Source organism: Halyomorpha halys, unplaced genomic scaffold, assembly GCF_000696795.3.
Source record: "Halyomorpha halys isolate HHAL.00 unplaced genomic scaffold, Hhal_1.1 Scaffold27.1, whole genome shotgun sequence".
Lineage (NCBI taxonomy): Eukaryota > Metazoa > Arthropoda > Insecta > Hemiptera > Pentatomidae > Halyomorpha > Halyomorpha halys.
In genome coordinates, this window is record NW_027115109.1 from 1,990,112 (window position 1) to 2,017,155 (window position 27,044).

Genomic DNA, 27,044 nt, shown 5'->3' on the forward strand with positions numbered 1-27,044 from the left:
GGCAAAAAAATTGTTTTGTTTTTTTTTAAACAAGTAAAAATTCTACAATAAATAAATAAAATGGAGTATAATACTTAACTCATGCTTATGACATCTTTATTTCGTAAATTTTCCATTAATTTTCTATGGCAATTATGACGAAGCATTGCTTGCAACCATACTTTTGAACGATCAACAAGGTTATGGTGCTGCAAAATCTCTGCCCTAATGACTCCAACGTAGAGGCCGCCTTTAAAATGTTTATTAACAGAATAGCAATATTGTTACCCATACAAAAACAAGGCGAGTATAAATTAACCTTTCGTCTTAGGAACAAAATTTGTTTTTTCTTCTTATATATTTATAGCATATTGTAGCACGTCTGTCTTCGGTTGGGCTGCTCGAGGAGTGTTTGTGACTTCTACGTCTATAAAAGTGCCTATGAAGTATCAGGGCAGTTTTCAGAGGCTTTTAATGTCTGTTGTGTTTTCTTTGAAGGTAGTTAATCCTATTCCTAAGTTGTCTTGACCAGTTTCTTAACTCCTTCCATCGTACGGAGGGACGTGACGGCCGTGCGGGTTAGGGCGCAGGTTCCAGTGCGCTCGGTTCGGAACGTTGTGGGTTCGATTCCCACCTGGAGCAGTTGAACATTTATTTTTCGGTGGTCCCGAAGACTTGTACTCTCCATCTAATACCAGTACCAGTCCATCGTACGGAGTATACAGTTGTGTTACCATTTTTAAAACACTTTACAGGTGGTAAAAAAAAGAAAAGAAAAAAGAAGTAATGTAGCAGAGATCTTTTTTTTTTCTTTTTTAATATTGATTTAATAATTACTATATGTAATTTATATTTTTAATTTAATATAAGGATTAGTGTTTTTTTCGCCTATCATCCACTAGTAACAATAATGTACAAAAATTATGAAATATTGTTTACTAATATCATGACTACTAAGAAAGTATTTTTTTTTTTAATAACCATTATTTAATGCTACTTATTTTAATCGTTAATAGTGAGTGTTAGATGGTCATAATTATCTAATAACCTTATAACCATGTTTTAATCGGAAGAGTCTGAGTCAAACCATTCAATTATTAATGTAACAGTTTCCCTTTGATCAGAAGGTTTTATCTAATCTATACTGAATCTGTGACCTCAAAAGTTCCACTTAATAAGTCCTTGTGGTCCCAACCTTTCAACTTCAATCAACTGACTCACCGAAGCGAAGATATCCAATATGAAATATTATACAAAAGAATTGATTCTTAATCAAAGGAAAAGGTATTCATAATTTTCCACTTTGACTCGAAGAAATGAAGTTTAAACTAATCCTATCGAAGATACAAAAATCATTTATGAAGCATTGTTAAACCTCTTGGTATGAAACATGTCTTCATTCATTCTGATTCTTCTTTCACCGTGAATTCATGATTTTTCACCGTCTATCAATACACATAACTTAATACTTATCTACTTGTGTTTAAATAAAAGCTATTTTTGTCTTCGTAATAATATATCATATATTTTTATGAAGGGAATTTTATGGAAAAAATAAATGGAGTGTTCCACCGTTCTAGAAAAAAATCAGGGATATGTATGCGACGCCACAGCGGTTCACAATTCCCTTAAAATTTTTAAAGCTAAAAATAAATCTCATTAAAAAAAAAATGACCATAATAATGTTTGGTAATCAGCAACTCGTTTGAACAATCTGAATTTATAAATATCTTTATGGCTTCGATTCTCACAACTATGTGACTTTTATCTCTCTGGAAAGCAATTATATACTTAAATTTTCTATGACTTATCCACGTGATGAGGAACTACTTTACAAAAAAAGTAGTAATATTTTCTTAATTTAAATTTTAAAATTATGAAGAAGATGGTCGGGGTGCGGTTATACGAAAGGACAAATAGTTAAAAACTATTTATTTGGCGACGTTTCGCTCCACTTTGTAGAGCTTCTTCAGGGCTAAAAAGATTTTTAAAAACAACTAAAAGGTAGGGTTAAACTAATAATAATCTATATGAGCACAACTAATATTCATAAAATAAAAAAATATATAAATATACATACAAAAAAATAATAAGTATTAAAAATATATACAAAAATAATAAATTTTATATAATAACTATTTGAATTTCTTCTTTTTGTTAAATTCTTTATAATTTTATTTTCAGACAAATTTACATAGTTTAACCTTACCCTTTTTTGTAACCTATTATCCTACTAAGTCAAATTATTTATAGTAATTTTTATATCTTTTTAACACTGATGAAGTTGCTCAAAGTGGACCGATACGTCTACAAATAAATAGCTTTTTTTGTTTTCTTCTGATCAAATCCCGACTATCTTCTTCATAATTTGAAATAATACGGTGAATTATTTATATATATAATTTTGTATGGAATAACAAATTATTTTTAATTTTGATTTCCATACGAGTCTGAAAAGACAGGAAACTGCTCGTTGATTCCGACTATTACAACATTTTATAGAAAAACGATCTAAACTTCCCATCCATTACAAAAGACGGATCTACTTGACTTTAATAAGGCCTATCTGGACATACGGAGTTGAGCTTTGGGTTCCACTAAACCTTCGAATTCCTCTCGTATCCAATCCTTACAGTCCAAAATCCTTAATGTTCCTTACTATGTCACAAATCAAGTCATCCATCCAGGATGTTCCATATGTTACCGATTTGGCCAGAACCAGACACCTATCCTTCCATGACAAACTTATCAGCCATTCAAACCCACTTGTTTTTAACCTGGCTTCTTCACTACCGGATAATCCCTCTTGGTATCTGAAAAGAAGGCCCTTCTTCTTCTCTATTAACGTAATTGGAGTTCTATCAATCGGTAGATTCTCCACATGTTTGTATCATGTTATTTTATATCTAATATCTAATTTACTAGTTGTTTATAATTTTATACTGATGTAAATGAAAATTAATAAATTACTAAAAAAACAATACAAAAACTTTTCATTTATGAAATGATAACGAAAAATACCTAATTGAAAAAAGATGTTCAAAGTGTAAGTAAAACCATTGTAATATGATACTGAAAATATTAAATTTCACAGATTTTGTATTCATTTGATTAAAAATTGGTTTATGAAAGGTTGTAAAAGGAGCCGAAACAAAAGCGTGTTATTAAAGGGGCTGGTGCCAGGGTTAAGTGGGGACAGGTGATAACTGTGCTCAAAGTTTCTGAAGAGAAACTGGCTACTTCTATAATTCAGAGAGCTTGCCCAAGTTTTACCACTACTTCCGAGAGGGCTACCTTTGATCTCGCTGAATCGACAGTCTTAAGCCTAGCCCGTAAATAAATAAGTACTACACCCCTTCCAGCGGGCTCCAAAACCAACCCCTTCGACAGAATTTCTGACATGAGGTAAGAGCACTTAATTCTCTGCCATTGTAGAAGAAGGGATGTTGTTAAAGCCTGTTTCCATTTATGATTCCTTACTCTCCCCTTCGCCCATTTTGCCGCCAAAGCCGAAATATAAATTCGGTGTGAGCTTAGTATTTGATGCTTTTATCAAATTAATTTCATTGATTCAGGATAAAAAGAAAAAAAAAAACTGAAACAGAAGCCGTCCTACCATGATTCGCAGCTGAATATGCAAAATACTATAAAACTTTTTACACAACTTGTTAAAAATTATAATTAAAAGATTATTTTTTTAAATTATTTATTTAATGTAATTTACAACTGTAAAAATAATACAATAGGTAAATATGTAGTATGTTTCATATACCCTTGAAAATCTTGGGAAGGAACCACCCATTGGTGGTACTTGAAACATTAATTTAAATTAGAAGTTCCGTGGCCATCTTCTTTTCAGACGCCTCGGAAGATTATCAGGGATTGTTAAGTATGAAAGATTAAGAATTAATGGATTAGGATGGTTAAGGAGTTTGGAATAAAAAGACGCATATCTGTTTTGGGTCAAATCTGCAACGAATGGGATTTTAAGGTTTTTGTTAATGAGTTTATTTGTGACGTAATAAGGAGCATTAAGGATTTTACGTAGGAATTTGGATTATAACAATTGGATGCGGAAAGAATTTGATGTTTTGGTGGAGCCCCAGAGCTCAATTCCAAATGTCCAAATTTATAATTAAAAGATAAATGCCTTATTTGCTACAAATGAATGCTGCTCAAATTCAGTGAGTTACAACATACTAGTCAGTCTCAGGATAGGTAACTTACAAAGTCATAATAAAATATATATCCTAATACAAGTGATTAAAAAAGTTATATTAAGTCACGATAATGACACATTATTATAAATTATTTCATTTTTTTTTTATTTTCATAACTAAGCTACATTAAATTTTCGTTATGTTTTTTGTTCATTTATCACTTTGCACTTTTTTTTTTTTTATTGCTTTTTTTTTTATTCCTAACTGTATATTTTTAAATCTCTCTGTTTTCCCTCCCTTTCATCTCATATTTATCTTTTCCATGGACTCAAATGCTCAATGCATTATATGAATTTTATTTAACTTTATGGGGTCATCAATTTTTTTTTTAAATGTCGATAGGCTCACATAAAAAATAAAATTATATAGGAAAAAACGAAGTTATAAAAAAGTAAATATTAAAAACAAAATAATAGTCGTAGTAATAAAGTTAAAAAATATATGAATAAGTCAACAATAAATATTTAAGTTAAAAGTTAAATATGAATGAATGGGTTGAAAATAAAATAAATTAAAAAATTAAATGGTTAAAAATAAATAAATTAGTTAAAAAATAAATAAAAATTAAAAAATTAAATGGTTAAAAATAAATAAATTAGTTAAAAAATAAATAAAAATTTAATAAATAATTTAATAATAAATAAATAAGTTAATAATGAATAAATAGCTTTAAAGAAACAGTGATATTAATTGATAAATATATTTGTTTTAAAGACAACTGTCCTAGGCAATTATCATGCAATAAAAAGAAAATATTTTGCATTGACAAATTAATTGTCAAGTAACTATAGTTCAGTGGTCTGAGGGCTGTAATACTGGAGAAAAGGACCGAGTTGAGAGATAAGGACCAAAAGATATTTTGTTTTAATTTAAGTTACCCACTATCTAACGAAAAAATTGATTAATAGTTTATTAATTAACTAGTAAATTTCTTTGCTGTGATATTTGTTGTTGCAGTAACTACTTTGATTAATAAATAAACATTGAAAAATACACAAAGTATTATTCCTTCCGTTAAATAGTCATTACTCGGAATATAAGTAACTTCTAATGCTTAATTGTTAGATAACTTGAAGTTGTACATCTAAACACGAGCAACCGGAAATAATTGACGAATGGATTTACCCACTTTCAAAATAAGCGGCTGAACTATTAAACTAACCCTGAAATCTTATTTGTCCAAAATTATTGTATTTACTCGGGGTATAAGTAACCTCTAACGCTTTATTGATAGATAACTCAAAGTTGTACATGTAAACACGGGCAACCGGAAATAATTGACAAACGGACTTAGGCCACTTTTAAAATAAACGGCTCAAATAGTTGTTAATTATTTTTAGTTCATTTTTGACCGCACCGTCGACTATCTCCTTCATATTCAGTTACGGTAAATTATATGAATGAAAAAGATTATAGTTTTGATAATTTAAAACGTTATACTGATAAATATTCTATAAGTATCCTTCACATAAGTAAGAAATGAAAAACATTATGTTGAATAAAAACTTTAGGCAGGAAAACACTTATAAAAGAGTCAATAAGGTTAAAGAAGTGTAGCCCGAGATCCTACGGGGGAAGGAATTGATTTTCTAATCATCCTTTATAAATGAGATTTATAGCTGCCTTTAAAGGAAGAAAAAAACGCTCCATAAAGAAGTAGTAATTATAGCCTTGTTAAATTTTCATATTTATTGTAGGGGGGAGGGGGTAGTTTTCGATAAATCACCAGCTCGGATTTACGGGGCATGAAAGGATAGTAAAAAACATTTAAGGAGGCTCGTAAAAGTTCGAGGAAGTGGAAAGTTGATATATTTGAAAGTGAGCGGGAGGGTCGATTCTTATAAACCATTGGGTTTTGTTTTCACATAACGAAGCGGTTCAGGAATCTTCCAAAACATTTGGCATATTTTCAGGAAATGGGGGAGTCCTCGCCATGGTGCTTTATTCTCCTAATCTGGGATAGAACATCAGTCAATCCAACATAGGCAACAATTATCTCCTACACTCCCAACTTTTCGCGGATCTCTTGTATTATCGAGTTGCTGTGTGTTTCAACATTAACCTTCCATCCCCTGTTTTATTGCTAATGTCAACGGTTCCTTCATCAACTACCTCTACTAGACTATGTGTTCAATAAACTGAACTGTGAAGGAAGTGGGATAATTATAAAGGACGACATAGAGTCAGGTGGGGGGGGAGGGTAATTGGGAACGAAATATATATGTTTCGCCTTCTTATTGCCATAGCGACCAAGTCCTATTATCAACTTGTTAATACATACTTCATGCAACAATCCTACTGGTAAAAAGTAAAACTTGATTTTTAAATGGCCTAATTTTTGGCGTTTTCAATTACCCCACACATTCCCAATTACCCCGTAGTGTAGGGATGGATAATGGAAACGGCTACTTTCTAATCTGGATCCATTAAATGAATACAGTATCATCTCTTGCAGAATGATTATCATACACCGACTTCAAATCAACAAAGAAATCATTGACAACAAAAGAATCCCTCGCTTATTTTCAAGCCTTTTGGAGGTGTTCAGGTTTTTTTTAGTGAAATCCAACAAAATTAGTGGAATGAACCCCAACATGAGTCGCGAACGCTTGATATCAATCTTCACCTGGTTTCCCATCGATAAATCTTGAATTTATCCCAGTTGCTTTGATGTAGTCCTGCACAAGCTCCTTTATCTCTACTTAATAACAAGGGTAATCCATTTTTGCCATTGCTACCAATCATTCTAGAAGAGTGTTTTTAACTTTACTTGATAGATCAGTAGGTCATCCTGCCCCCTACTTTTTCTCCCATTGATGCGGTTAAAGAGTATTGTTTTAGCGACCGCGTGGCCAGAGAAACGGCAAGGTACGTCATGTTGCCATTGAGAATATTTTGGATGGCATGGGTACGTCATCAATTGTGGAAGAAGGTGAGAAGGCACCCAGGTTGTGAAAGAATAGTTACACGAAAATCACCATAGATACTCGAAATTTACTCAACTACCAACAATTATTGACAAACAATGATTCTCACTTGCGAATCGTGCAGTCACCAGAAGCTGTTATCAGGAGACACTTCTATTTGATTTTCAGAAATTATTCACTATGTTAACTATTCATATCATAGAACTGCCAGCTGAAAACCAGGAAAGGCGGAAACACGTTCTATCACTTCATAGTAACACTGACTTTCTGAGGCCATCTCATTTTGGTTTCCCAAACTACCACGTGAGTTCTAATGATGCTTGTTCCCAATTACCCCTTATTCCCAATTACCCCACCAGACCCTATTTTCGCCAATTAACTGAATCAGCGAGCTCCTTGAGCAGTACAAATCCGTGGGACCGAATATTAATAATTATAAAACAAAGATAATGACAAATTCATAGAAAGGAGAGGCCAAAGTCAACAACTAAGAAATCAGTTTGGTCGAGCAATATATTGAGATAGAAAAGAAGAACTAAATATAAGGATAAACATGGGATAGAAAAACACTGGAGCATAAAACACATTTTTAAACGTCAACTACCATCAGGATTAAAGGCAAAGGTATTAAAAATCTGACTATCACTCTAAATGAAACTGGTTGCTGGGAATGAAGACGATTTTGAAATTGTGCCTCTGCAATTGCAAGTTGAATAATTTAATCTTTACCCCAAAATAAAAATTAAAAAAGTAGAAATTTTAATTATATTGTTTGTTTGTTTGTTTATTGGCGCGACAGACAGTGGAGGTCCAAGCCCTCGCCTCGATGAACTTAGGAAATATATCGTACGTTTCTTGACGTGGTTTTCATAGGGCGGGTCTGTCACTCCCACGCCTATTCTTGTGAGTGCCAGTGCCACCTTTGTGTGGCCTTTCAGCCAGTGCCACCCATTGGCTGAAAGGCCACACAAATGCCTGCGGGGATGTTGTGAGTGAGTATTGTATAGTTATAAACTTAAAAAAAATCCCGGGTAGGGCCGGGGACTTGAACTCGCAATCTATGGGTTAGCACACAGACGCGTTACCACGCTGCTACCGTCTCCCCCTTTTAATTATATTAGAATTTATAAATCCACTAAAAACAGTTATTTCATTTTAATTAATAACAATATTGCTGTTATGTATCATTAGAGGCACAACTAAATAAAAAGTGTTTTTTGGTTTTTTTCTTATCGTGTTCCAAAGATAGTGCAGATTTACCACAGAACATATGCGCCGGTATTAAACTGTGCTCAATCTTTCTTGAACAATGGCATAAGGTTAGTTATTTAATTATTATCAATATATTGTACATAATTTATTTTACTATATCCTAATTTGATTATGTTTATTTTATTTATTTATTTTTCTGTTTATATACATATAGATATTTGATTTTATTATTTATTAAATAATTTTATTTTTTGGTATAAATGAGCACTCACTACTATTACTCATTAGCCAAGTTTGTTAGATTGTAATATTCATCAATAAATAAGATTATATGTTTAAAAAAAGATTATATGTTTAAAAATTGATTTTCAATAGGTACGTTCGAATCCTTTTCTTGAATACTGACACATTTAGCATTATGGCAAGTTGGAAGCAGTTCAATTCGCAAACAGTGACATATTACGGATACACGGATTTTACGATTTTCGAATTGAAATGAGAAAAATTTATTGAGAAAATGAATGAAACTTAAAAGATACTTGTTGTTTATAGAATTTTTACATAACAAAATTAACCTACAGAGCTTAGGTTACAAAGAAAAAAAAACATTAATGAATTATATGATATTATTGATGATTACAAGTGACTATTGGTTTTAATTAATATTGATACTAGTAAATTCCTATTAATATTATAAAGTGTGCTATAAAAACAGAAAGTTCTTTATGTATAAAGAAAAGGTGAAATACTTGCTGAGGGGTGGAACAAATGAACATAAGTAGACAGACTGAAGATAGATAACAAATTGGTAAATAAAGCAGAAATTAAAATGTAAACTGATCACACTTTAACTAGGTAAGATAAACACTGTTATCTCTAATCCAAAGAGGTTACCTACTAGCAACAACTCACTTAGAGATTCTTAAACTGTTGAAATACATTTACAGAGTGCATGGTTTAAGGTGCTCAGGAGTAAAATGAATGGGAAAATACAGGTAGTTAAGGGGAGTTTGGAATTTATTAAATTTAGGTAATGGAGCAAAAAGTGGCCTGAACTCATTAAAATTCGACATTCAAGCCCTGTCAGACTACGTCAATCAGCATAAGACTTGGATGAAATGAAAATCAATCTTTATTCTGGGACACTTAGTCCCCTAAGAATAACAATTTGGAATAGTTTTAGAAACTTTTGTCTGGGTCCATTAACTTTTGAACATCATTAAATGAATCTATTACGATATTTATGTTTAAAAAAAAAATGAACAAAAATAAATATTTATCCATGCTAATATTGGTTTATATTATTCAGAAGTTCACAGAAGTTTGAGAGTCTAGGAGATGGATATATAGTTGGCGTTTGAATCAAGTTAAGGAGGAAGCTTTACGGATGGATATAAGGTAAGGAGTTCCAAAATCAGGAGGCAGGAGACCCTATGGATATGGATATAAAGATCGGTAGGTTGAGATCTTGCGTTTATGAGGATGGTATTAAATATCAAGTAAGAGTACATTCATATGACGTTTTTAATGAAAAACCATTAGAGCCGTTTAGAGAAAATGATGAAAAAAGTATAAATCGATGATATAAAGTTGCTATCAAAACCCAAGCATTAATAAATGATATGGTGTTGAATGGTCATGTAGGTAGATACTTGGAAACAACTTTTCTTTGTTGAGCTAAGTCATTCATTCATAAGCACACACAAGCGCGCACGCGATCAAACCCACAAGCACAACCTTTTTCGAGACTTAGTCACTATTTATATAAACTAAGTCTCGAAAAATGAGTGTATATACACACACTTACACACACAGAATTTTATGAGGTTGTTGTTCTTCGTTAGGGCTTTAGGGCATAAAGCCCAATGGTCATCAACGCCCATGATTTATATTTTATTTTCCTAAATTTCAATTTGTTCAAATTTAGTGTTTAAATCTTATTCAATTGGTTTTCCTTCTTAAAAAATTTAAAACCGATTTTATGTTGTTTTTTTTCATCATCATCCAGGTACATAAACATTCATAATAATTTTTTACTAAATAATTCAAAAACACTATCCAAATTATAGTCTCAAAAACATTTATTTCATTTACACGTCCAACGTTTCGGCCAATTCGGCCATCTTCAGGGACAATCTAGTTAATCTACTATGAGACATATCATTTAACCATTTTAAAAAACTCCATACAGGCTATTCTGCCCAGGTCAAAACATTTATATCTAATATGTCAAAAATACATTAAAAATCACAGTCAAATTATTTCTCTTTTATCACTATTTATACACTTTTATTACTAATATGTCAAAAATACATTAAAAATCACAGTCAAATTATTTCTCTTTTACCACTATTTATACACTTTTTATTCATAATAATGTAATTATAAAACAATTTTAAACTATAAGTGTAAAGATGACATGATTTTAAAAATGGAAATTGAAAATATGACAAATATGTGGTAAATATGATTACAAGAATTTTAAATGTACACATATAAAATAGATAAATATTGTTGATAAGAATAACTTAACTGTCACAATTTTGGGATGCAATGGTGCATGAGTATGGAAAAATTGTTCTGAAATGTTGAACAAGCAAAATATAGAATAGTTTATATTATATTTGGAAGGTTGTTTAAAAAAAAAATGAATATAATAAAATAAATAACAAAAATCATAATAAATAACTTTTAATTCTCTAAACAAAAAAGCTTATGATATCACTAACATATATATTGTTAAAAAAATATTTATTGGAGTATTAATAATTAAAACTATAATTTTTTTATTAAGTAAGGTTGCAAATAAGGATTTCACATTTTTTTCAGGTTTTCACATCTCACTAAAAATTGAACTGAGTATTTGTTATCCGTTATCCTTTGACATATTTTTTTTATCATCCGCACATGTTTACCTGTTAATTGTTTTGTTTTTTTAGATGAGAAAGTCATTCATAATTTAATGTAGTCATGTCGTAAAATCCCGTAGTTTAGGTAAAACTAATTTATTAATAAAATAGGCCTTTGATGTACCTCCCACTCCTAATCTACATAAATCCGCTGCATATACATGGCATTCCTGAAAGATGTGGTTGACTGTTATTATATTATTACAATATTGACATTTTTTGGTGGTGGTTGCTTATTGATTAGATAGAAATGAGTCAGATTTGTATGACCTAATCTCAATATTGCTATTGCGACCTCCTCCCTGCGATCGGAGCGATTTGATGTGGCCCATGGTTTAGTAATTTTTGTTAATAGTTTTTAGTTTGCTTGCCAGACATTCATTCCACATGGATTGCCAACTACCCGATAGTGGAAGACTTTATTCTTGGGGTATCAGAATGGTCGCGCCTTCAAGTAGAAGAGCACGTTCTTGGCTGCAACGTATTTTTTTATGAGGTTGTCTGGACTCAAGCTATCTCAAAACGTGTATTTCCCTCAAAAACCTGCATTTGATTTTTTTTTTAAAAACACACTACTTTACTTTATTATGTATTTGATATATAAGTAAGGGAAAAATAAAATGAAATAATGAAAAAAATTAAATTTATCAAGACCGAAATAAATATTTTGTGTCATTTTGAACAGTATGTGAGTACTTGGTCTACAAGTTGAGAGTAGTTTGTTAAAAACAATGTTTGGCAAAGGTGGAGCGAGTTTCCAGTTAAACTGCTAATGACCTTTAGCATTGTTGGATGGAGGGGAGGGGGTACGGAGGAGACAGAAGATGGTCCAGAGGGAGGGTGGTACGGACCGTTTCCCGGGGATTGCGGTGTCACCCTTGTTTACAGTGCCCACTCATGTTATGCTGCCCCCCGAGTTAGCATTCGTTATCCTTGAGCGATTTCTGGTTTTGGGCATCCACTCCCTTCTTTTACAATACATAAAACGACAAGGGGAACGTTTAGCTTATCCCTTGTAAAATCCATTACCATTTCATGTGAAACGTCTGTCCTCCATTTATGGTCTATAGATGTACGGATTCAGGGGTGCTGTCTCACAGTGTAACGAACAATAGAGATAAATCTGATTTTTTTTTTTCATATCTAATTTTACCTATTTTACTAACGCTCTAAAGTTCTCATTCTCTACAAAAAATTATTATATACTATGATAATCAGACCAATTTGGACATAAAGAATTGAGCTCTGGCGTTCTACCAAACCATCAAATTCCTCCCGTATCCAATGCTTACAATCCAGAATCCTCCGTAAAATCCTTGATGCTCCTTATTACGTCACAAATAAACTCATCCACAAAAACCTTAACATCCATTTCGTTGCTGATTTTATAATATGTGTCTTGTCATTCCAAACTCCATACCCATCCTAACACATTAGTTATTAATCTCTTATCATTAACAATCCTCAATTATCCTCCGAGGCTTCTGTAAAGAAGATGGCCACGGTACCTTCTAATTTTTTTATTAATAATTTATTTATTGATATTTACAACTGTATACACATATATACAACAAGTAAATTTGCTGTAGGTGACATAGTAACATGATAAAAACATGTGGAGAATCTACCCACTGATAGAACTCCAATAACATTTCTAGAGAAGAAGATCTCGAGGCCATCTTCTTTTCAGACGCCTAGGAGGATTATTAGGTAATGAAGGAGAAGCCAGGTTAGAAACAAATGGATTTGGGTGGTTGAGAAGTTTATTATGGAAGGAACGGTATCTGGTTCTGGCCAAATCGGCAACATATGGAATATTGAGGTCCTGATGGATGACGTGATTTGTGACAAAGTAAGGAGCATTAAGTATTTTACAAAGGATTTTGGACAGTAAGGATTGGATTCTGGAGGAATTTGATGGTTTAGTGGAGCCCCAAAGCTCCACTCCGTATGTCCAGATAGGCCTTATAATAGTCATGTAGTTCAGTCTTTTGTAATGGATTGGCAATTTTGACCGTTTGTCTAGTAAATGTACCTTCTAAATTAATGTTTGAAGCACCACCATTGGGTGGTTCCTTCCCAAGATTATCAAGTGTTTGAAACATTCCTCATATTTACTTATTTTCTTTTTTTTTACAGTTGTAAATTACAATAAATAAATAAAACAAAAATATCTAATTTTAAACCCAGCAATATACTTATTTCGATCAAAAAACGCAATAGCAGTATTATAAACAAGGTGGCCTCGATATCGTTGCATAGTTATATTCAGATTAATTCTCTATAATTGAAGATGTAGCAGTCCTTTGGATGGATGGTGGTACTTTGCTAAGGAATCTGAAGAAAATAATATTGAAACTATTCCTATTCTAACTAATAATTATTGATTACATACAAACATCTTGTCTTTTTTTAAGTTTAAAATTTCGATAGACTAAAACTAAAAATATCTCCCAAAACACCTTATCAAGTTTTTCATTGCATAAATTATACCTCAGGTGGATGAAGTTTAAGATTATAACAATGAAATTGTGTGAAAATAAAATGAAATGCCTAGCCCATTTAGTGACGTTCTTAGATTTTAAATTATTTCATTTGGCTATTTACAAGAGTTGTCAATTTACTGTTATCACATAGATCTTTAGAGAAGTGTTAGGGAGCGAATTAAACGTGATTACTAGAGATTAATAAATTGGTAATCCTGAAACGATTTGATTCCGTTTCATTTTTTAATTATTGCATTGTTCTGTCAAATTACTTTCGCCACTTGAAATTAAATAAAAAGTAACATTGTTGGCTAATTTTTCCAACTAATAATACTGTGTTTGCCGGTCACAAATGGGGAAACATTTTGGGAAAAAAATATCATTAGCAAAAAAAAACTTACACTACCAACCCAAAGCACTTATACTCCCCCCTCCCCCACTCCCCCCCCCCAAAAAAGAAAATAACACTGAAATAATCTAATTTGAAGTAATCTATTTTTTTTTTTATATTCAACCTCAATATTTCTTTGAAATTGAACAAAGTTGGAATTATGAAGCTTGTGAGGAGGCAAACTTGCGATTCGGATTCAACATTCCAAAAAGCATGTAATATCGTTAAAAAAAACACCAGAGTTTTTTCTGTTAGTAAATTATGTTACTGGTGCTATATTTACCTCAAACTATACGAAAATTAATTGCAATACACGCAATGTGCAAGTAATTTCTTTAATATAATTTTTATGGGACATATTAAAATGCATTGTTTTTAATTGAAAAAAGAATATATGTATACATATATATTTTCGTTATGAAATCGGTGGCTGACGAGGTGGCGTTTTAATTTTGACTCAATATACCATGAAACATAAGGGACAAAAATAATACTATTAATGCAAGTATCCAACTTTTCTTTGACTTACCAATCTCAAAACCTTTTCAAAGTTAAACTAGATTAGCCAACTTGAGTATACAGTTGGAATGTTGTTGAAATCAAGAAAAAAATTTTAAATCCCCGATATCGTGCCTCAAAAATTCATTACATTAGATTGTGTCGATTATTTCTGGAAATCATTAATTTTTTAGTAAACCATTTTATTACAGAGAATTCTTTTCGAAACATTCTTTATGAATTATAAACATGTCTGTTACAAATTTGATATTATATTAAGGTGAGATATCTTTATATATGTACCAATAAGTTTTATATATAAATGAGATATATGTATATAATCATTATATTTTATGTTCCATTCTCCAAGCAGAGCTTTTAGCGATTTTAGGTTTTTTATCAACGCTACGATAATTATGATAAGGATAGATAAGTGTTATCTAAAAAACTTGACTATTATTTCACTGTTGTTATATTTCTTGCCCGACTGATATCTGTTACGTGGAGATTGGCCCTAATTCGCGTTCTAGCACAAAAATAATCAGTTTTATTATCATTTCTAAGTACACTTTGAAATCAGCGATTAGATCAAAACTGTATTTAATTTAGTTAATAATATTCAGCGTGTTATCGTTCATATTTTACATGTTTGTAGAGAATTCGAATATTTTTTTTTTAATAATAAATAAAATGTAATTTAAATATCAAAAGGTTAACAAATATTTTAAAAGGAACCTTAATTATTCTAGAAATAATGTTTAATATTTAAATAAAATTCAAAATCCAGTCGTTATTTATGTGTTTCTGGTGTTTTATGAAACCATCGTAAGGTCAGTGATTATGTATGGGTGTGAAACATGTTCGTTGACAGATAAACCGGAACGGATGAACGGATGCTTAACTCTTAGGAGAGAAAGGTAGTGAGAATATAGAGAGGAGACTCGCAAAATGGAATTAGGAGAAGAAGGAATCAAGTGCTAATGGAACTGTTTGAAAAACCAACATCGTTGCATTAGTGAAAAGAGCTTAGATGGATAAGATGGATAGGACATGTCGAGAGGATGCTCGACCCAAAGGATAAGATGCTGTATGAGAAACCGGATGGAAATTGAAAAAGTGAACGTCCCCGGTTCAGATGACTGGACGAAGTGAAGGATCTAATGTTGAAAGATGGAGGGAGAGAACAAGAGATGGTGGAGTTTGGTTGGATGTGGCGAAAGAGGTCCGGTTTCTTGCATGACCGTAGTACTAGAATAATAATAATAATGATTACATATTTTAAAGTCCACAGGACCTAAGCTTGATGGCCTGAGAGCGTTTAGTTCAGAGGATTGTGGGCTTGAATCCCACCTAGGTCAATCAATATTTATTTCATGGTGACAAATTTAATTAATATTTATTGATCTTATATACACAGCAAAAACAATATTTTATTGTTATTGACGATATTATTGTATTGAGGAAAAAAATAAGTTTATTTTATTCTGTTTCTGTATGAATCCATACTTCTACAATGAATCCATACTGCAACGGCCGGGAAGAGAGACATATGCTGGCGGAATATCAACAGCTTTAGGATGGACAGACCCTCTTCTCCCCAACTCCAATGCTACTGTATTAATGTATTTTCTTTTAGTCGAAGTATGAAAGGATCTATTGAGAATGCTATCATTCAAAACGGAACGTGATGAAATTATGAGTAGGTAGATAAACCACACGTAACGATATAGCATATCGGAGTTTTTATTTTCTCAACTATATGAGTTTAATGTTACATTTAACTAATAGTGAAAATGTGCATTCCACCGAGGATGTATTGGAGTGTTAGACGTTGGGAATTCCTATAGGAAAAAAAAGATTTAAGTTCCCCAAAAATAAATAAATTAGAATTCTGAAGAGGAATATTTGTTGAGGGTAAATAAAAACACAACAAATTAATGTTAATTATTTGTTAGTGTTTTTCCCTTTGTTGCGGTAATCCATATAATTGCGTAACATCCCTCTTGTTTCTTTGTATATCCGTTTACTATTCCCCTGATACTCATTCAACTATTCAGTGCCTTTTTTTTTTTAATTACAACTTGTTCAGTTTTTGGATCCCCTAGTACAACTAGTTAATCTATTTTCTGAGACTTCTAATGCTACTACAACTTCCTTTTTTGATACTGTTAACCTCGCAGACTCACCAGGTTGTGGTTCCAAAAGTAATCAAGGAAGTTTAATTTTTAGTACAGCTGCTCTTCCGTCCACATGTTTCTTTGGATCTTCAACCAAAAGTTCCTACTTTGAAAATCAGTAAGACGCTTCTGTTTGTGGCACTTCAACTACAAATTGACTTTTTGGTAAAACAGAGTGTAAACCTAAATCTATAGGAAGAGTATTCAGTTTAACAACCGAAGATGGAATTTTTTTTTATTTGCTTCTTCCTGGTAAATTCAGGGATGTGACGGCCGTGTGGGTCGGGGCGCAGGTCCAATGCGCTCGGTTCGGAACGTTGTGGGTTTGATTCCCACCTGAGGAAGTTAACATTCATTTTTCGACGGTCCCGATGAATGAATCTTGACACTCCCACCTTGGTTATTACGTGGTGGCAACTCAGGTAGCCGCCAGGAGTTAGCAAAAAGCACCTAGGCGTACTTGCCGGACTTGTTCCCCCCACCAAATACCAGTACCAGTACCTGGTCAAATCTGGGCATTATTAATAGGTAGCCAACCTATTCTAACCAGAATGGGGGGTCAAGTTTTTATTCCGTTGGGTCACCAAGAAATAAAAATCAACCCCCTAGGCCGAATTCTAAATAGTGCCAATGCAAACTCGAGGTGACGTCTCAACTCCTTCAGTTACAATCGGCCTCTGTATCTTGGTGTGATCAATTGAGCTCTAGAGTTGCCATTAATACTCCACATTTGTCTACCAACTCAAATCGGGTCTGCTTCAAAATGGCGCTCATCTAAGTAGGGTAACAATTATCCAAAAATTGTATTATTTAAAAAATAATTCTTTTCTAGCAAGCAAAACTTTTTTTTGTCCAAATTAACAGATGACGTCGCATTGGAATAACTTCAAAGTCAACGTGAATATTTGTTTCCACCCTAAAGTATCGTTTTTGAAGATGATTTTCTTTAAGCGCACTTAAAACTACTAATTTCCCAAATAATGACAACTCTCCTGAAATTAGGAGGAAGCTACTTGCTGACAACATTCAGATTTTTAGCATCCAACAGTGCATTTTTTTACCGAGATGCATCACCAGTAATTCAAACTACGTTTCATTTTGGCTTTCTGAGTGGAGGACGCAGCACAAGAATGAGGAGCGCAACGAGGCTCCAGGCTATATCTTTATCTAACCATGATATAGAGAAACATTGCGCCATATTACGAAATAAAATTGTTTGAAAAAACTAATGATACAACCCAAATTTACAAGAATCTTTATTGGTTCCTTATTGTACGACCCGTTTGTATCAGAGGGAGCTAAGGTCCTGCATCACTACTGCAACAGCGGCAACTTTTATTTCTATGGTGGTCAACAGTAGAACAGTTGGGAACATTGAAATATTTTAATATCTGTGGGTATCTTTTTGCCCTTTACTCTAAGGCTCTAAAGTCCATTAAATGTTTTTAATATGATTCAAAAGAGATGCTTCGCAGAATAAATAATGAATTTATTATTATTAAAAGAATTATCAGTGAAAATTTAATTGGCTAGCGCCCGAAAAGTGAATGGGATGATTTTACTTTGGAATCGATAAGTCTTATTTATTTAATTCATAAAAAATTGAATTTTCAGATACTTAAATATTTCTAGGTATTATAATGATCATCTCCATTAATATAGTAAATTAAGAAATGCTGAAATCTTATCGTGGGTTCGGTTGCACAATAAAGCTGGGTTATTACCCATTCCCCTCTGAATAACAACAAAAATCGAAGTTCAACTAAATAAATTATACAAGGGACTCCTTTTCAAGTAAAACAGTAGCAGGCGAATTCCTTAAAGGGTTATGGAGGGCCGGCGATAATTTCAGCTGAGGAATTAGTGAAAATGACCGTAGTGAAAAGATAAAGGGAGGCAACTCTTTGAAATACTGTGCCATCTAGTTTTTTCAGGAAGGCTTGGGGTGGCGGGAACAAGTTGTCACTGTAAATATGACTTTTCTTTCCTGAGCCCGCTCTGCTGGCCAGATAACAAGTACTCGTCATTAATCACGGGCCCTTCTTCATGAACTTTTCAGTTCGTCTTCGCCCTCAGCGCTCCTTCGACAGCCTTGGACCACCTTACTAGATGCTCTTATTCAACATCATTAATAAGCCTTTCGGAAACGGTAATAATAATAATAATTGATAGCCCATAAAGGATCAAAGCAGGCATATTGGTTAATTACACATTTGATTGATTATTTTGAACCTTTATGAAATTGGGACCATTTTTTTTTATTTAACTGTTGAGTTGCGAATACATAACTAAAGTATTCATTGAGAGCTTAATGATACAATATCCTACATAAATAGTTTTGTTCATATATTTTTCCAATGTTCATAGTAATAAATAACCATTTAAAAACAAACTGAAATCTAAAATGGGCGCCAAAAAAACAAATTTATTTTTATAATCGTGACCATTCTTTCGTTTTCACTCTCGGTACTCTTTTAATACCCTACTAGATGTTTTATTCAACAATTTTACTGATAAGAAAATGTTAATTATTTATTAATAATTTATAAATATTATTCTATGAGGGCTAAATGCAAGTCTATCTGATAGTTACAAATTTAATTAACATTATTGAGCGTTTATGAAATTCGATTTATTTCTTAATATATGTGCAATGTAAATATTCATAGTATGCGAACTATATTAGATACAATATAAGAATAAACTTTTTATTAAAGCTTAATGACACAATGAATGAGTTTTTCTTTTTTTTACCCATTGTAGTAAATATTGCACTGAATCCTTTTTAATACATTGATGATAAAGCTAAAACGATAATGGGCGCCAAAAAAAAAATCACTAATTTTGTGCCTATGATCTATATATAAAAATTTGATTTCTTCTATGTAACTAATACGAGGAAAATAGTATTACCAGATATTGTTTTTTATGTCAGTTTTACTAAATTAAATTACAAATATAATAAGAATTTGATAATTACTTGAATAGTTTTTAATTTTTGAATATAAATATATCATCGTGTTCTACAAATTTATTTTGAATTATTTAATTATTATTCCAATTAGAATTAAATGAAAATAATAAATTAAATAGTTTGTCTTCTTTTGTATTTCCATAAAAATCCTACATTCAATGTTTTTAATTACCTGCTATTTTTAAGAAAACCATTGATCATCAGCTTTCTCTATGGGCTGAAATAAAAGCTAATTAAATTTGCTTCAAGCTCATTCTTCGCAAGAATTAAGAAAAGTTCGGAAGAAATTGGTAACTGGTTTGAAGAAATAACTCAAATTTTAGAAAATTTTGTTGACTCTAAAATAGGATTGTGTATAATATATGTTATTCTATAAAGTGCAGAGCTTCGAAGTTATTAAATAACAATTTTAAAAAAAATTCTTTTCAATATTTTATTATAACAAATGTATATAAACCATTGTGAACGTATACAGCGGTTAATAGTACATCATTACTTTCTCTAAAAAGCCAAAAACGCCCTCTTTTTTTGCATGAAAATACGTAGAAATACATAATATAATAATCAATTATATTACATATAATGTGTAAATGTTTGGGTGTGAACAGTTCTGAAGAATAGAGGTCTGTATCTACACTTGTGATCAAAATGACTGTTTTATTTTAACTAGAATTATATTTTATTAATACTGAGGTTTACTTTCTTTTTAGGAAGAATTTGTAATTAATAATAGAAAATAAAAATTTCCCTTTATTAATTTTTAAAAAATTAAAATAAATAGAATTTTAATCAAAATTAAAACAGCTTTTTTAAAATTATAATTTTATCAGTTTTTAGTTTTACCCCCCCCCCACGTCTTGATTACTGCTTCCAGATTCCTGTTCATGCTTTTGATGATATTATCAATTCTTCCTTCCAGCTTATTCTCCCACTCTTCTAGTGCAGCTTGTTCCAGCTGTGTCAGGTTGGTAGGAGCTGTTACACGACTTCAAATGTTTCTTTTGAGCTTATTCCAAACCTTATCAATAGATTTGAGAGAGTTGGCCAGTTAATCTTTTCAATACCCTCCTCATTTAAGTTTGGTTCTATAGATATCGGCCAGTGTGGTCTTGCATTATCTTGCATCAATAAAAATCCATCTCCGAAATTTCTAGAAGAAGGCATGGCTTTGTAGGATTTCTTCCACATATCTTGCTGCTTTCAAAGAATGTCCTCGAACAACCACTAACTCTATGGGAGACTCTATCATGATAACAGCCCATAACATGGTTGAACCCCCACCGAAAGAAAGACGAGGAATAATATTGTATCAACAAATCATTCTCCATGTCTGCTCGGTGTTCTCTAGTTAGAAGAGGTCCTGAAGCAACCCGCCTAAAACCACACTCTCTCAACTTTCCCCTTACAGTGGGAGCCGAAATGGTGACACGTCTGACACTTAGAATGAGGCTACTAAATGCAGAACTTGTAACTTGTCTTCTTCTGAGAGATAGCATGCGCAGGAATCGATATCCCTTACGGTTGTTGCTCTTGGAAGCCCTTGTTCATTCTTCTGCACCTGAGTGCTGGCATCTTGGACCGCTGGAGGACTCTCCCGATATTTGCTTGATAAAAACTGGGCGGCAACTTCACGTTGTACATATGGTTCTCCGAGAAGAGTCAAATCCCTGTGAGCATCATACTCCTTTAAATGTCTTATAAGAGCCGTAAATCAAAATTTAAACAAATTAAAATTTATAACTTGAAAAGTTTTGTAAAATCGAGCGTTTACTTAGAAGCAACTGAAGTAAAACTGTCTAAACTGAGAGATCAAACAATAGAATAAGGAGAAGATTAATCATTGACTCAATAATTTTGATTTCAATTAAAGTATAAATGGTATAGTATAGGTGCAAGTAATTTACTTTAAATAGGATTTATGGCTAAATTTCATAATGGTGCGCAAGAAGTCAGAAGTATAGTATTAATTGATGTCACAGGGTTGAGCTACTCCATCGTGGGATTTAAGGTTAATTCCAATTAAATATTGCTCTGTAATTTTAGTTTTTACGTGTTTGACGTCACCTACTCCTGCTAGACAGTATGATTCCAGGTGATGTCAAATAGTAGTGAGGAATGTGTAGGATTGATAACTAATTCTTTATTGTTCACATCTGCGGCGTTTTTCCAAATTCGAATAAATCATGGCTTTAAAAATAATTTAAAAGATTTTCAAATTAATATCTCAAAAACGGGTTCACGTTGTTCAACGAACGTTTATGATTTTTATGTCAGGAAATTACCCAAAGATTTAATTATTTGAATCAATCCTTGAATATGAAAAATATACGTCTTTACGTTAATGAAATTTATGAACAATGAAATTCCATATATTTCTTAATATTTATGTGCTGTGAATATTTATTATACAAGAATAAACAGTTCATTAAAAGCTTTAATTTTGATTGCTGTAGCAATTGCACTAAATACTTTTTAATACATTAAAAATGAAGCTAAAACGATATTGGGCGCCAAAAAAATAACAACTCGTCTTATCTTGAGACTATTTGCTTGTAGCGAGTTAAGAAAAAATAAGCTTATATCGAGTAACATAGCTAATATCACATGTTATGCCCTGGCAAGTAAATAAGTGAATGTCAAATGAATGAGGATATCATTTAAAACAAAGAACAAATGATACTTGGTATTTCTACTTATTTAACAAATAAAGTCATTCATTTTAAAATTATTATGGGGTTGAGTAATATCCAACTAAAAAAAGAAATTGTGATTAATTTCTGGATGGGGTGGGAATTCGACTCCGAATCCTGGAACCTATAAGATACGCTAGAGGGATGGGGGAAGGGAGAACGTCACCGGCCCATTAGCTACCTCATAATAACTAATTAAGAAATGTCATTTGTTTTAATTGTTGGCTCCTGTGCGTAGTAGGCTAATTTATGGGCGACTTTAGTGACTGCAGTATATCTCAATTGTGTTTGTATTAAAGGTCCCCCACCCGGCTCGAAACGTACAATTAGAAGTGTTAAGTTAATTTTAAGATTTATTTTTCCATGGCCTTGTTCGGCCCTAATTAGGCGCCTTTTTAGCCGCGGACGGACCAAGTAATGGAAGAACCGTGTGGCCCTGATTACATTAGGGCCAGCCCTTCGATGGGGCTACCATTAGTCGAGCGAATTTCCACACTGCCGATTCCGGCGAAGGAGACGCAACAGGCAGCGTTCCCAAGAGGACTACCACTCACTATGAAAAGTTTTAATCGAGCCGGAATCATGGCTGTTTAATACCAGATCATCTCTGCCATGTTTTTAGGCGACCACTGCAATGAAAAACAACACAAACTGTACAACCTTACAAAATTCCTCGCACTCATTTTTTTTTTTTTATTTTGCTGAGCTTTTCTGTAAATAATGAATGTTTTGAATGAATTTAATTAATATCTTTTTCGGTACGTTCGCCTTTCAGATGTATAAATATTATAGATTTGTCGATAGATTTTATTTATTTTTATTAATTTTATTTTTTTATGACGCCCTTCCGGGTCATTTCTGACATACAGAGAGCGCGCAGTTACAGATTACTAGCCTATTCTAACCTGGGGGAGGGGGGGATAAATAAATACTCTCTGAATTTTAACCGCTTATTTATAATTTACATCTTTTTGTCATTTTTTTTTCAATTTTATCCTTTATATTATTCAATAAATTCTCCGACGTATTGCTATTATAAAGTCTATTTTTTAGGTTATTATGGCCATATATGTTTATTATGATTTCTATTTTGTCCGTTAATCCAGGTATATAGTTCATTATATAATACTGATTTATTTTAATTCATTTTCATGTATTTCTACATTGTTACAGATATCTCCTGTTTCAGATTTTCTTTTATTATCATTTATATAAAATTTTGACACCTTAATTTGATAAAGCTTTGTTATTATTATTAAATATTTGTTTTTAGTATTAGTAATGTAGTTATTTTTATTACTTTTTTTTTATATAAGTTTCTCGATATATGTACTGAATAAATGAAATTTGCAGTATATCTGAAGATGGCCACGAAACGTTGTGACTAAAGTTTACTTTTTGATATTAAATTGAAAAAAAAATTTAAACTATTTTCCCTTTACACTTTATTTAATAACATTAAAAATCTTCCAGTCATCTGAATCTAAACTAAATAGTTAGTTATGTTCCTCAATACGACGAAGAATAACTAAAAATTAATTTACCCTATTTCTAAGGTGTCTTAATTAAGAGTCAAAAATAAGTTAATTAAGGCTTTCAACAAAGCTTTATTATGATTATGGTTTCCGAAAAATGACGATAATCCGAATAATACCGGATGATCCGCAACCGAATATAATAAAGGGTTTGAATTTACCATTCCAGTTTTAGGGAGTTGAACAGGGTTGGTTTGACGAAGAATCGTCATTGCTTTTCCTAACGACGATGCCTGCTCTGTGGGGAGCGATCAACTGAATTTAAAACGATGCTTGTTCTTTGCCGAGCCACCATCACAAGGTGCGTGAATCTATTGCTACATCAAATATGCTATAAATGTTAGATAACTTCCACCACTCCAACCCTCCAGTCACCTATTAATTTATCCCATTTACGACCTGAAGGCTTTAGATTAAAGTTCTGCAGTCGAAGGGCAGTCATCTACCGAAATAATATTCAATTGTTTATAAACTTACACTGATGGTTCCAAGCGTTTTATTTAAATGAAAGTTAGCATATACTACGGGTCTTACTGTCTCCAACACTGCATATTACGTTTAATTTGGATTATAGATAAAAAATATATCCAACACTGCATATTACGTTTAATTTGGATCATAGTACAAAAATATATTCAACACTGCATATTACGTTTAATTTGGATTATAGATCAAATATATATCCAACACTGCATATTACGTTTAATTTGGATTATAGATCAAAAATATAAATAATTTTTATTTATTCTGGGACTAGTCCCTTTTGAAAAATATTTACAGTCATCGACAAGTATTAAGAGGCATTAGTGCCCTAGAGTATTATAAAAAATAAAAATGGACTTTTAGAACATCCTAAAATTTTTTTTTTAATATTTTCTGTAATATTTTTAAAAATTTATTTATTGATAAATATTACAATTTGCTACAAGGTTGTTGGGCGATGGGTTAATATATATATAAGGAGAATACAAATAAATAAATAAATGAAAACATATAAATAAAATTTCTCAAAATATATATAAAAAGAAGGAAAAAAAAATAAACATAATCAAACTATGTACATAAAGGGAGAAAGATATAATAATAACAAAAATAAATAAATAAAATTATCTCTACCCATATACAATATTTACACTATTGACCTAAGGATCGCCAAGTGAGGGGTACAGCAGGGCTCTTTGAGATCCCAGCGCATCCTTTTCAACACGTCACTGGTAATGAGCCAGTGGAGGCTGAGTAAGTGCGCTAAAGCTGTAAACACTCTACTTGAGTTGAGCCTCATTGCCATAACTCTAATTGTCTATTTTTATTTTACAATAAGTCTCTTGGCCACTGCCGTTTCAACCTTCGAGGCGAATTGTAGAGACGGGTGGAACTGGATAAGGATTGAACCAAAGGATTAGGATGATTAAAAAGATTTATACGGAATTTTGAGAACTTGGCTGGTACAAGGTCAAGGACAAAAGAAATAAGAAGTTCATGGTGTAGTATTCTGTTGGAAACGTAATAGGGTGCATTGATCATTGTTTTAAGGATTGGATACATTTAATGTCAAAACCACGTTAATAATATAAAATAATAATCAAATATAGATGAACTAAAAATAATTAACAAAAGAAACAATTATTGTTTATATACAAATTTAACAGTATAAAAGAAAATCGAAAACATCAAAGATAGAAAAATAAATAAGAAGGCACAAAAAAATGATAATTAAAAAAAATAAATTCTCTAACAAATACTAAATCTTAAGGTAAATTTTAATAAAAATAAAAGAAAAGGAAAAATTATTAGATGGGCATGTATAGTTTTTTTTTGCGAATAATACTTTTTATTTATTGATAGATATTACAATCTGCCACACAGTTGTGGGAAATAGGTAATAGTGATGAATGATCTCATACATACTAGAATAAAATAAAATAAATAAATGAATAAAAAAAAAACTCTTAAAATATATATAAACAAAATGAACATAATAAAACTATCTGTATGAAAAATAAATAAATAAAATAACATATAAGATAAAATAATATAGTTTCTAGTAACATTTAAACTCAAATATACAATATTTACGCAATCAACCTGAAGATTCCTGAGCCCACTCTATCCCCCACGTGTAAGGGGTAGAGCAGAGCTCAAAAGATCCCAGCGCATCCCTCTCGCCGCATCACTGACTATATAGACATTGAAAATATCTAATAATATTTATGTTACATCTATCAATATATCAGTTTACAATTTTGTTTAAGTTTTTAATTGTTATTCTGTGGAAATGGAATGGATAGCAGGTCATTAGAGATATAGAATTTTAAGGTTAGAAGAGTATTAGAGCTACGAATGAAGGAGGGAATAGAATTCTATAGGGAAGAGAAACGGATAAGGAAAGATCTGCCAAAGGAGGCGGAAGGAATAATAGGAGAGAAGAGAATGCTGAGAGAGAAGGATGGCTTTTCTCTTTTACCCGACTGGGCAATGATATGAATACAATTACATCAACTCATCAATATTTGTAATCTTCAATAGCCCCCATTCAAAATTTGTTAACCTAATCTATGTTTTCGTTTGTGCATCATGTAACCATGTAAATTATACAGTAGATTCCAGAAATGTTTTCTCTTGTCCACTCTCTACCACCATGTAAATTGTTCTATAGATTCCTTTTCTTTCACTTTAAATTGAATCTGTTACTTTCAATCTTTTTATTTATTTTTTTATTTTTATACCAGATCGGCCTGGTGGGCCTTACATGGTTGATATAACTTATATATATTTTTTCAACAGTTGATTATGAGGGGGTATAGTCATACAAATGACACCCCTAACTATATACAATGTTCTTATTAAAATAAAACAAAATAATAAAATAAATAGATAAGAATAATGCTTCTTAATAAAAGAGGAAAGTAAAATTAATAACAAAGAATAATGATATTGGTACACTTCAATAAAACAAACAATTGTCTTCTAATAGTAAAAAGAAACAAGTTAATATGAAAAAGAGAAGAGAGAAAAAAAAATAAAAATAATAATAATGAATAAATAA